General features: G+C 34.9%; 1 long non-coding RNA gene across 5 annotated transcripts; it reads right to left on the reverse strand.

The window, feature by feature from the left end:
• Window positions 1-996: 996 nt before the first annotated feature.
• LOC134236322 (uncharacterized) lies at window positions 997-8,715 on the reverse strand. 5 transcript variants are annotated; one of them, XR_009985587.1, is made up of 8 exons: window positions 8,428-8,715; window positions 6,139-6,309; window positions 5,762-5,903; window positions 5,252-5,407; window positions 3,149-3,395; window positions 2,695-2,834; window positions 1,220-1,415; window positions 997-1,037 (listed from the first exon to the last, which is right to left on the reverse strand). It is a non-coding gene; the product is annotated as an uncharacterized LOC134236322 (long non-coding RNA). The 5 variants fall into 5 exon arrangements; XR_009985589.1 differs by having other exon boundaries at window positions 5,252-5,360; window positions 8,428-8,712; XR_009985586.1 differs by having other exon boundaries at window positions 5,252-5,356; window positions 8,428-8,704.
• Window positions 8,716-13,475: the final 4,760 nt, after the last annotated feature.

Below are 13,475 nucleotides of genomic sequence, written 5' to 3' on the forward strand. Positions count from 1 at the left end.
AGTTTATCCATAAGAAAGATAGAGACCGGACACGAATTATGAAATTTTTCTTCCAGTGACCTTGAACTTCCCCAAATGACCTTGGGTCAAGGTCATGACACACCCTTGGGTCATGGGCAATCTTTGTATGAACTGAGAACCTACCAAGTTTATCCATAAAAGATATGTGTCAAACATGAATTTTGAAATTTTTCTCCCAGTGACCTTGAACTTCCCCAAATGACCTTGGGTCAAGGTCATGACACACCCTTGGGTCATGGGCAATCTTTGTGTGAAATGAGAACCTACCAAGTTTATCCATAAGAAAGATATGGACCGGACACGAATTATGAAATTTTTCTTCCAGTGACCTTGAACTTCCCCAAATGACCTTTGGTCAAGGTCATGACACACCCTTAGGTTATGAGCAATCTTAGTGTGGAGTAGTAGATTCTAATGTCCCTCTGTAAGAAAGATATGGACCGGACACAATTGCACAGACAGACGGACAGACGGACAGGCAGACAGACGGACAGACGGAGAAGGTGATTCCTATATACCCCCCCAAACTTCGTTTGCGGGGGGTATAATAAAATGATTCTAAATTTTGATATTCTTTTTTTATGTAGTACATAGATTTTATTAATCATCATTGCTATTTAAAATAGTCTTATAAGCCAGAAGTTTTATGATGGATTCATTGGATTGTGACATATCATATCATACATTTATGAGACTTGGGAACATTCAACACATTTAACATGATTACCCATTTTCCATTGTTAGAAAATTCTAGAGGTACAAAACTAAGTGTCAAGAAGTTCAAACCAGAACTCAGTTTTCCATCAGTGCTGGAATGAAAATGTTAATGTAGAAATCTATCAGCTTTGGAACATTTGCTGTCCATTCAATGTCTTTTACTATTCTAATCACAATGCAGTCTACTCTTGTCCACACAATTAAGTCGCAGAATGTTTTGTTACATATGTGTAGCTGGCCTTGAATTTGATGATAGTACGGGTGACTGGTTTTCAGGCACAGGGTATCTTGTTTAAGATCTAAAAAAAAATCAAAAAACACTTAAGTTGTGTCATACCAGTACATATCCCCTCCTTTTTCAATATCTTCATACCATATTGAACAGCTGCACTTGTAAATTAATACATGTTTTGAAATCATTTACTCACCAAGATTTTTAATTTCAAAGTACTGGACAATACAGATTTTTAATGTTATTTACCTATGAAAAATCCTTCAAATTTTGTGCCCCATCTGCTACTGTTGAAGACGATGCTGTATATGGACACTTCACCTCTACAATATCAGGAATGGCGTCTTTGGCTTCTGGAGTTTGATAAAATACACTGCATGTTGGTGGTCGAACAACTAAGCCATCAGGTGAAGCTCCCAACACTCCGGATTCATGCAACCATATCCTTTCCGGAAAAAATTATAATACTACTGAATTCAAACAAACCATAATACAATTGATTTTGTAATGCAAACAAAGTCTAAGTAGAGCTTTTATAATCCTTCTACTTCAAAAAGCAAATTTTCTGGAATATGTTGGTAACTGAATATTTATGCCCCGCCATGAATATGGCCGGGGCATATAGTGTTTGTCATGTCCGTCTTCTGTCCTTCTGTCCTTCCGTCCCACTTCGTGTTTAGCTCTGTTCAAAGCTAAGTTTCAAAGAAACTATCCAAGATATTTTCATCAAACTTCATATGCTGATAGATATTGATGAGAGCTATGCAACTGCATCAACATTTTTTGACCTTGGCCTTTCCTTTGACCTTGACCTGACTTTTCTTAAATAGTGTTTAGCTCTGTTTTAAACATACCATTCAAGATGGTGTTATCAAACTTTACATGTTGATACAAACTTGCATAGATGATGCATCTAGAGATGAACATTATCGGACTTGCTTCGGATGCTGGATCTGACCTAAATTTTCCAGATGAGTGACCAAATTAAAGTTTTTGAAGCAGGTCCATTCTTAAGGAACTATAAGCCCTACTTAGACCAAACTTGCTTGGATGATGCATCTAAGGATGGACACTACCAGACTTGCTTCGGATGCTGGATCTGACCTACATTTTCCAGATGAGTGACCAGGTTGAAGTTTTTGGAGCAGATTTATTCCTAAGGAACTATCAGCCCTACTTAAACCAAACTTGCATGGATGATGCATCTAGGGATGGACACTACCAGACTTGCTTCGGATGCTGGATCTGACTCACATTTTCATTCCCAAGTAACTATAAGCCCTACCTAAACCAAACTTGCATGGATGATGCAGCTAGGGATGGACACTACCAGACTTGCTTCGGATGCTGGATCTGACCTATATTTTCATTCCCAAGTAACTATAAACCCTACCTGAACCAAACTTGCATGGATGATGTATCTAGGGATGGACACTACCAGACTTGCTTTGGATGCTGGACCTACATTTTTATTCCCAACTAACTATAAGCCCTGCCTGAACCAAACTGATCAAATTTTATACATGTACAAATTTCATGTTGCTTTACTAATATATCCTCGGCGGGGCATTCATGTCCTATGGACATATTTCTAGTTTTTTTTTTACAATTAGACTTCAGTAATTGATTTCTGTTTTTTTACCAGGATAAGTCCTGTTATTTGTTTTGACACATTGAATGTTAACATGTCAGAGGTTGAATGAATGTTATTTTGTGCTGTATACCTGACTGCTCTACAGCTGCATCAAAGTCCTTTTCATACTTTCTCAAAGCATCATCTTCATGAGTGATACCCCATGCAACAGCCTTGATGGACTCCAGATTGTAAGCCGACATCAGCTGTTTCTTCAGTGACAATGTCAATCTGGAGAAGAAAATATGATTTTTGGTTATTAATCTTATATTTCCTGCATCTTTATGTACAAATATCTAGTCATTACAGTCGAACCTCATTATCTCAAACTCAATGAGACCAAGAAAAATGTTGGAAATATCCGTGGATTCAAGAATAATACATAAAGAGTTATCAAGAATAAAATGTCCCAGTCTTTTATAAATGGTTTGGACTTCAAAATTACTTTGACATATCCATGAAATATGAGATAATGGGTTTGAGATAACAAAGTTTGACTGTAATTTTAAAAGTCTATTTCGCAAAAATTTAATCACACGTCTTACCGCCTTTGCTTAGAACTGAGAACTGCACCAAAGTTGGAAGCTGATATGCTATGTTTCCTTACAATCGACCACATTGGGTTGTTTCATTGCCAATGCAGCTCTTTTAATGGATTCAGGGATAATGCATGCTGTAACCATACCATAGGGGTATCAGAATGAACATACTCTGGTGATGTTAACAGGTCTTCAATGAGAGGTACAGGTGGACCAGGTTCACATGGCTCTGGTTCAAGAATCCAATTCAATGCTGAAAAATTTCATTACTTGTGTCATTCTCAAAAATATCATCCATAATATCCATATCACATATACCAAGTATTTATATAAGAGTCCATACATTTCATTTTAGTGAACACTGTCATGGGTTTTTGTAATGTATGCATTACATATCAAATTTACAACTCACTTGCATATATTTGTTCAGAATTGTTCCTGTATATAATTTTGCACGTGGCATTCTTAGTGTGAAAATGCCATGTAAAAATTGGTGCAAATGTACAATTAATATTTACTTAATTATTAACAAGGTTTCATAATGACAGAGTATTTAAATAATAGAAGAATGATCTGATAATTCGCAAGAATATGAAACAAAATATTTTTTTTAATGCAATTGAATAATTTATTTTTCCTTTCAAAAATGTATGCTCATGTACAAAAATGCTATCATATTTATAATATTGTCTTTCCAATTATTCAAAGGTTGTTATTAATATTTATTACATAGTATGTTCAAAAATTGGGCATTATACATAGCCAACTATATTATACTCCTCATCTTTGTACATTTGTTCACAATTAAAATTAACCATCGGTCAGTAACAAAATAACAGTTTCATAATACTCGTAATATAAAAATCGAATCAAACTTAAATAACAACAATAGTAACACCAAAATCATAACTTCCTTCTTATATTTTACCAATAAACCTTCCAAGGTGCAAAAAACACTGGTCACTTTCATCAGAGGGTCGGTTTAAGGCACTTCAAATATGAAGCAAATTTTTTAACAACTGATTTATTTATATTTAATGATTGATCATTTTTTAAAAAAAAAAAAAACAAGAGGCCCATGGGCCACATCGCTCACCTGAGCACTGTGGCTAGGAAAAAGTAAAAATTGGTTTTTTATTGAAAAGTTTAAATCCAAAAGTAGTCCCTTGACCAATCATGGCTTTGCTTTTCTTGAGAAGGTTATTTTTAAAGAATTTTCCTATATATTTCTATATAAAATTTGATCATCCTTTGTGGCCCCGTCCTACCCCCGAGGACATGATTTGAACAAACTTGAATCTACACTACCTAAGGATGCTTCCATATAAATATGATCAATCAGGGTTTTGCTGTTCTTGAGAAGAAGATTTTTAAAGATTTTTCCTTTATATTTCTATGTAAAACTTTGATCTTCCATTGTGGCCCCGCCCTACCCCGGGGGTTATGATTTGAACAAACTTGAATCGACACTACCTGAGGATGCTTCCATATAAATAGGATCAATTATGGCTTTGTCATTCTTGAGAAGAAGATTTTTAAAGAATTTTCCTATATATATTTTTATGTTAAACTTTGGTCAGCCATTGTGGCTCCGCCCTCCCCCCGGTGGTCATGATTTGAACAAATTTAAATCTACACTACCTGAGGATGTTTCTCCATAAGTTTCATTTTTCCTGGCACAGTGGTTCTTGAGAACAAGATTTTTAAAACATACCATCAAATTTACATTCATTCCCAATTATCTCCCCTTGAATGAGGGTGTGGCCCTTTATTTGAACAAACTTGAATCCCCTTCACTCAAGGATGCTTTGTGGCAAGTTTGGTTGAAATTGGTCCATGGGTTCTAGAGAAGAAGTCGAAAATATGAAAAGTTTACAGACAGACAGATGGACAGACAGACAGACAAACAGCTAGATAGACAAAATGTGATCAGAAAAGAGCTAGAAATGAAACATTCCTCACCACAAAAGCCAGAAGAATATAGGGACCACCACCAGTAACATGTTTCTGGGAAGAACCAAACCAAGCAGAGATAAATATCAATAGTCCTGAATCTTCGATGCAGGACCAAGTACGAGAATTGCTACAAACACTACTCCGGAGACTTACCTATTATCCTATGATGTAACATACTTTGTCCACTGCAGCTGGTTCCCTCATAAGCTGGTAGCGAAGACAGTTCAGGATGTCCTGTCAACTTTGTTCCTCAACTTCCTGTCTTGGACAGAAAAGCAATAAGTGGAAATCTTTAGTGTTGCCTAGTGACTTTGAATTAAAAAGAAAGTTGCAAGATTGTGAAGGGGGGGGGGGGGGGTTCTGATGCTGTGCATTTTAATTAAATGTACGAAATCTGTATTTCACAGTTTAATGCATTCATGTATTTTGTGAATTGTCTTAGGATTCGTGTAATAATTGTTGCTATGTATTATTAAGCACTAAATCTATTCAACTGCATGTGTAAATGGGGAAAATGTGAATATGTAAATGATGTATAATTGCAATGTGTAAAATGTGACATTTTCTTATATGAGGGAGTCAGTGTTCATGTAATTTTTTTTTCATTAATTATTTTATTTATCTTGATAAAATTATTTCAATTAACAATATTGTTTTTCTTACCAGTCTGATGAACTCAACAAAGGTTACAGAGGTGAATGGTAGAAATATGGGTATTACAGGTGTCAAAACTCTTCGTTGAAGACCAGACTGCATGCCGCACTGTAAAATCACCATTTTTGATCTTTAAAAGGGGAGGCTACTCCTGAAATCAAAGAAATTGTCATAAAAATGAGTAACCTGATTTTCTTTAGGTCTCACACAAGGAAATAATTTCACTATATGTTACTATATAGCTTTAATTAAATAAATTAATTAACTAGACTCTCAGCAGATAATTCATGAATGAGAAAAAAGATTAATGCTTAGACAAAATTTGAGATCAGAAAAAATATACCCCTTATGCGGCTTTTAAGAAAGAAAATTGAGACTAAACATACCTATACCCCGAAATACACATGGGCAAACAGCCAACACACCATCGAGGAAGTTACATCGATCATGCGTACCTAAAAAAAAAGAGTTCCCTTTGATTCAGTGGCACAATTCTGCTGATATGATATTCCTAGTGCATGAGTCCAAAATTAAAACTGTAGACCTACGTAAAGTTCCTGAAAATGAAAAAAGAAAAGAAATATTATTGTCTCTATATACATCATACATAGAACTACATTTGTTCATTTTAATTAGCCTACCTTAAAGTAAGGGAAAATTTTATGCTGAAAATGAAAAAAGAAAAGAAATATTATTGTCTCTATATAAAATCATACATAGAACATTTTTATATACATTTGTTCATTTTAATTAGCTATCTCCTTGCATAAGACCTTTAAGCAATTGCTGCAATGTTTGCCGCAAGGTCGCAGCTAGCGGCAATCATCTGCGAACAAGAAAATATCAACAATTTTGTTTAAGACATATCAGTTTGGTAAGGGTATACATCATACGTAATTTTATGCTATTTACCATGTGCACTGATTGCCATAAAACTAAAGAAAAAATACCAGCCTTACAAAGTCACTTAACCATGACCTTTGACATACCTTACTAAGAATACCCTGGACAATTTGGTTTAACTTAAGACTTCTGAATTTTTAAATGCAGGTTTTGATAAATTAACCATTTAATATACTTATGAGCTCATAAAACTGTTCTTTAAAACTGTATGATAAAGAGTGTAAAAACTTTGAAACATGTTTGGAAAGTATTATCACACATGTGATATTATGGGATAAATTATCACCACAGAAAGATCAAAGAAAATCACTGCAGATATGCAACAATAATTCTTATCATTGTTTATTGTATGTCAAGTCTAGAATATGATATATCATTACAAATATTATGATTTTTAGCCGGGCACATTGCTCGTAGAGCAATGCTCAGCTATTGCGACGGTGAGCAACAGAAAATGCTGCTTCTTCACCGCCAAATTGAGTTTACGAGTAAAAGTATGGTACGTGCACCAGCCGCTGTTGAGAAAACAAAATCCATTCAACACCTTAAGAAATAGTAAATTGAATATTTTTATCATAATATTAAATTGTTTAATATTTTTTCCTGGCTCCTTTGACTAATATTTTACAAAGTATAATTCAACGGGTGCGAAAGGTTTTCACCAGGTATCCCTGTCTGCATCATATTCTATAAACAATATAATTAAAATTAGATGTTAGATCTGCTCGCATACTCGCCACACTAACATCTAACAAGTCATCCCATTGAGGGTCACGTAAGAGGTTAAATTCGGAACGCCTCAAGATTTATTCGCTTCAACAATATATGATGATTTTGCCAGCTGCGATTTGATTAATTGATAGAATTTGACCTCTGACGTGACCCTCAACGGGATGTTGTTAGATGTTAGTGTAGCGAGTATGCAAGCGGATCTAACATCTAATTTGAATTAGATTGATTCTATAAATAAAGGTTGTACTATCAGGCTAACACAAATGCAGGGAACATCATTAATGACTTAATGCAAATCTCCCCGCTGAGGACACATCAGTGCAGAGACGTTTGACCTTAATCTTGCTGCATCGGTGTTTATTTACTTCTGTTTGTATATAAAGCCGGATTACCCCGACACAATACGTGATAAATATTTTTCGCTGTTAATTTCTAGCTATATTTTATTTTATTTTTAAAACTATTTAATATTATACATGCCATTGAGATATTTTTGTGTGTATTACATATTCTCTAAACGTCTGAACGTGATTTTAAACTGTCACCACAGTCCTTGTTCATTATCCTGTAAATGAGCCCGGCTCAATACATTTACTATAAAAATAATTGGACAAATTTGTGAATGACAATATTCAATGATGCATAGCAATTAATCTTTTCCAGACATTCCCCTTCTCCTAAAAATTTGTCGTGTTATTTATTTATTTATTGCAAAGTCGTCCCTGGACTAGGGCTACGGTCAATGCAGCTGCAATGGGCCATGCAATTTCGAACCCTGCGTGGTGAGAGTTTGTCCCGAGACACAGTTAGATTATTCTAACTAGCACCAATATAGAATAAATCATACCGATTAATCAACATCACTACAATATGAGGACGTAAAAATAGGATAAAACATCCTTTAGCTGTTTAGTCCAGCAATAAGCCACTAAATTGTTTTTGATGTACCTTCAAACAAATCAAATTAATGTTCTTGATTCCCACTTTTCACGTTATGACTGACTTAGTGCTTCTTGATACCAAAACAATTTTTCTATTACCTATAATTTTGACTTTAGGTTGAATTCGTCAATTTCATGCTTGCGAAGTTGTGTCAATGTGTGCATTACGACCGCTCCGGCTACTTTCGTTATTTCTAACCAATGAAAATTGTCCTTACTTTTCTGTTGCGTCATGCAATTTTATTGCACGCATCACTGAATTGTAGAACACACATCACAAGATTTCGAATATACATCACAAGATTATCGAACATACATCACAAGATTTCGAATATACATCACAAGATTATCAAACATACATCACAAGATTTCGAATATACATCACAAGATTTCGAACATACATCACAAGATTATAGAATATACATCACAAGATTTCGAATATACATCACAAGATATTGAATATACATCACAAGATTTTGAACATACATCACAAGATATTGAATATACATCACAAGATTATAGAATATACATCACAAGATTTCGAATATACATCACAAGATTTCGAACATACATCACAAGATTATAGAATATACATCACAAGATTTCGAATATACATCACAAGATATCGAACATACATCACAAGATTTCGAATATACATCACAAGATTATCAAACATACATCACAAGATTTCGAATATACATCACAAGATTTCGAACATACATCACAAGATTATAGAATATACATCACAAGTTTAAGAATATACATCACAAGATATTGAATATACATCACAAGATTTTGAACATACATCACAAGATTTCGAACGTACATCACAAGATTTTGAATATACATCACAAGATTTTGAATATACATCACAAGATTTAGAACATTCATCACAAGATTTTGAATATACATTACAAGATTTTGAACATACATCACAAGATTTTGAATATACATCACATGATTATCAAATATTGCAAAGATTTTGAATATACATCACAAGATTATCAAATATGCAACGTTTGACAAGGCTGCGAGGTGACAATGTTGGTAAGTTCTGCTTTGTCCTGGGCTGGTGTTTTCTTAAGTATACATCTTCTGCATTCTGAAATCCAGTTTTCTACATATTTGTACTGTCAAGGCCAGAGGAATCTATCCCTAAATAATCCTAATGTCTTCTCTCTTCCAGGATGTCCCATGCTGTTGTGTAGAGACTTAAGTACCTGGCCTACTAAGCTTGATGGTACAACTAGCTGATTGACTTTGTTTTCATCCACCTTAACTTCTCTATACAAGATGGTGTTAATAGGCCTCAGTTTGTCCAAAATGGTGTCAGCAAAGGATCCTGATAAATCACTCTTCCTTGGCTTATATCCATCATAAATACTCTGTATCCAGGGTAATAGTTCTGGGTCTTCATGTTGAGGTTTCTCAATATCAAATCGCATCAATCCATGATGATCCTGTAACTGAGCAATTGTTTGTTCCGAGATCGAAATCGATTCTATGCAAGGTGTTGTTTGTGACTTACTGATGGCACTAATAGAATCAGATGAGATGGTGACCACTTCTGTACTCGTTGACTCCAGTCTTGATAATGCATCTGCTGCTGCGTTCTTCTTCCCTGGTCTGTATTTTATGTCGAAATTGTAGGCGGATAATGCTGCAACCCATCTGTGAACTGTCGCGTCTTATTTGGCATTGGAAAGGATGTAGGTTAATGGGTTGTTGTCTGTAATGGCAGTACATTTGGATCCGTATAAATAATCTTTGAACTTCTCGGTGATGGACCATTTCAAGGCTAGGAACTCAAGCTTATGGGCCGGGTAGATCCGTTCTGCAGGTATAAGTCCTCTGCTCGCATATCCAATGACTCGCTTCATCCCGTGCTGTTCTTGGTAAAGAATGGCACCGAGTCCTCTGGAGCTTGCATCGGTGTGAAGTTCAAATGGCAATGTCATATCTGGATAGCCAAGTATTGGTGGTGATATCAAATGCTGGCGTAGAACATCAAAAGCCTCTTGTTGATCTTTACCCCATTTCCAGTCGACTGTTGAATGTTGTTTTCCTCTTTTCTTTGATGATTGTGGACTAGGTGTTAAGTCTGTGAGAGGTCTGGCAATCTTTGAAAAGTTCTTTATAAATTTACGGTAGTAACCAATGAATCCTAAAAATTTGCGTACTTCTTCGGGTGTTCTTGGTACTGGCCATGACTTCACTTTATCCACTTTGTCAGGGTCTGATGATATTCCCTCTGCTGAAATAATATGTCCGACATATTTAACCTTAGTCTGGAAGAACTGGCATTTAGATGGAGAAAGTTTCAATCCAGAATTCCGTATTCTTTGTTAAACTTTGTCTAGCCTCTCGAGATGTTCCTAAAATGTCCTTGAAAACACGATGATGTCGTCCAAGTAGACCAGGCAAATACTAAGGTTAAGGTCTGAAAATATGTCCTCCATCATTCGTTGATAGGTGGCGGGGGCATTGGCTAATCCAAATGGCATCCGCTCATACTCAAAGAATCCAAGTGGACCCACGGTAAAGGCTGTGCGCTGCTTGTGCTTTTCCTCTATCTCTATTTGATGATAACCACTCTGCATGTCAAGGACGGTGAAGTATTTGTTTCCATGAAGAGAATCTAAGAAGTCATCAATTCTATGAAGAGCATACGCATCCTTTACTCTTCTTTGGTTTAATTGCCTGTAGTCAATGCACATCCTAAGCTGCCCATTCTTCTTTCTCACTAAAACCACATTACTGGCCCATGGCGACTTTGACCTCCTGATAACTCCGCTTGTAAGAAGTTGCTGTATGTGGTTCCTCACTTCATCAATCATGTTGATGGGAATTTTTCTATGGCGTTGTTTAAATGGCACTGTATTGGTAAGTTCTATCTGATGTTTCACTCTGGCTGTAAGTCCAATTTCCTCATCATTCTTGGAAAATATATCATTGTAGGACTTAATGAACTGAACGTTTGTATTTAAAGTTGATATGCTAACAGTCTCAAGTTTTTTAAATCTGTGAGACTATAATCACCCCTACTAATGTCATTGTGATTTAAATTCACGACACGTGGTTTAGGTTGATCTATTCAAAGGTTATAGGGTAGAACCGGTTTTATAAATAAAATTGGCAGTAAACAGGATATTGCTATAGTCTGTTTCTTTTGAAAAACATGTCCTGTAATAAATGTTTCCAGACCTTTCTGGAAGACTTTCATGATTTTTCAACAGAAAAGGGATGGCTAAAGGAGGGGGTGTTAAAATGACAATATATCTTATACTTTTTGGCGAAAATTAGAGCTCCCTAGTGAAAGATTCGCTGGTAAAAATGTGTATTATCATCTACACTGACAAACCCTTGTTTGCCTTACTAGTATATGGCTATTATTATAAATGCGCACAGAGGATATCTTACAACGAGCAACTGACCAATCGTTAAATGAATAGCAACGTTGACGCCAAATACATGTTTTCATTTTACTTCGAACACGTGGTTCAGGTCAATCTATGATCATGTCAATGGACTGCAAAATAAAAATGTTCTTACGAACAAAATACAAAGATAAGAAACTATGAAAGATGTTACGGGCATTTTTAATTTGTTGTTAATTGGAAAAAAAAGGTTTAATAAAATATAGTTTGTGTCTAGTTCAGAAAACCAGTGCTTTTAGGGTAAGGAAAACGAGCAGCATCTCATGCATTTAAATGGACAAAACTTTGTTTACGTTCGTTATCAAGTGTTCGGCCAGGGAATCTACCTGGCCATTGTATTCACCGATAGTACAACAAAGGAATTAATACAGACGCAAACCGCTTTTGAAGTATAACTTTCAGATAACTAGACTTCCACCGTTTATTTAACAAATGAATTGTTTGTCATTATAAGCATGAAAATGATATTTTTTAAAAGCTTTACATTTACAAAAAGATTTTCCATTTCTTTCAAGCGTAAAATCCCTGTAGTATTCGTAGTAACCCATAATGCAATACTCATTCAGCTGATTGGTCAGTTAAATTCATGCTGATGCCTCATTTGCTAATCTGACGCCAAAAAATATAGTCCCGGTTCCCATGCAAAAATATTTGTCCAAAAAGAAATTTTAATTCATGAATGCAGAAAATTGCATTATTTAGAATACTTATTTAAGATTGAATGAATGTAAGAGAGATCGATTGATTGAAGTACATTTCTACAGCTAGACATTAATTATCAGCTGATTCTAGGGTGGTGAAAAATGAAACGCAACATAACTTTTCTGTTTACCATTTCTCCACGTGCAAGTCACTTCCTAGCCACATTTCCGTGAATAATTTACCCCTATCTCGCTGAAATCTCGCGAACTCTCGCCAGAGCCAATGCCAGAGCTACTCTGAACTCATCGGGTTTTATAATTTGCAGAACACCGAAAAATAAAAGGTTCCGAACACATTAGTAGGGGTGATAATGCTTTATGCGAATCGGTTTTTTAGACCTTGTTTCAAATCCCTATTGTCGTTAAAATCAGTGTTTATTTTTAAATGTTATCTAAAAGATGTAAAGCTTGTCATCTAAGTGCATGATTGTACTTTTTTGAAATACATGTATATGTATAGTATTCGCTAACAAAACCAAGTCGGAGAATGAATTTGTTTTTCTCTAATTTGCCTATGAAACCTTGATAAATTTACAATAATAAAAACTTGGTAGCTTTAATTAAAGTGAAAACTTTGGAACTTTGATTTAATTTAGTGAAAATTTTGATTTACTACACTTCTAAAGTAATATCTTTGGTCATTTGATTCACTATTGTAAAATCTTTGGCATTTTGATTTACTATACTAAAATCTTGGAACTCTCATTTTAGTTAAAACTTTGGAACTTTGATTTACTGTAGTAAAATTGTTTGAAACAATGACTGAATAAAGTTAAAACTTTGATTAAGTATGATAAAACTCGCCAGGTGGAACAATGTTTTTTATTTTCATTTTTTACATTCCATGATATTTTAAGCTAAAGATCTTTGGGTAAAGTTTGTCTATTGCGCTGATAATATTCAACTCTGTCTATTATTTTCTATTTAATTTCACACAGAAGTAACGTAAGTCTTATTTATGAAAAAATAAGATTTGCTTCATTTGCAAATATCTGCTTAATCAACTTCA

This window comes from Saccostrea cucullata, unplaced genomic scaffold (assembly GCF_032062105.1).
Source record: "Saccostrea cucullata isolate Sc308-1 unplaced genomic scaffold, CSIRO_AGI_Scuc_v1 ctg7692, whole genome shotgun sequence".
Classification (NCBI taxonomy): domain Eukaryota; kingdom Metazoa; phylum Mollusca; class Bivalvia; order Ostreida; family Ostreidae; genus Saccostrea; species Saccostrea cuccullata.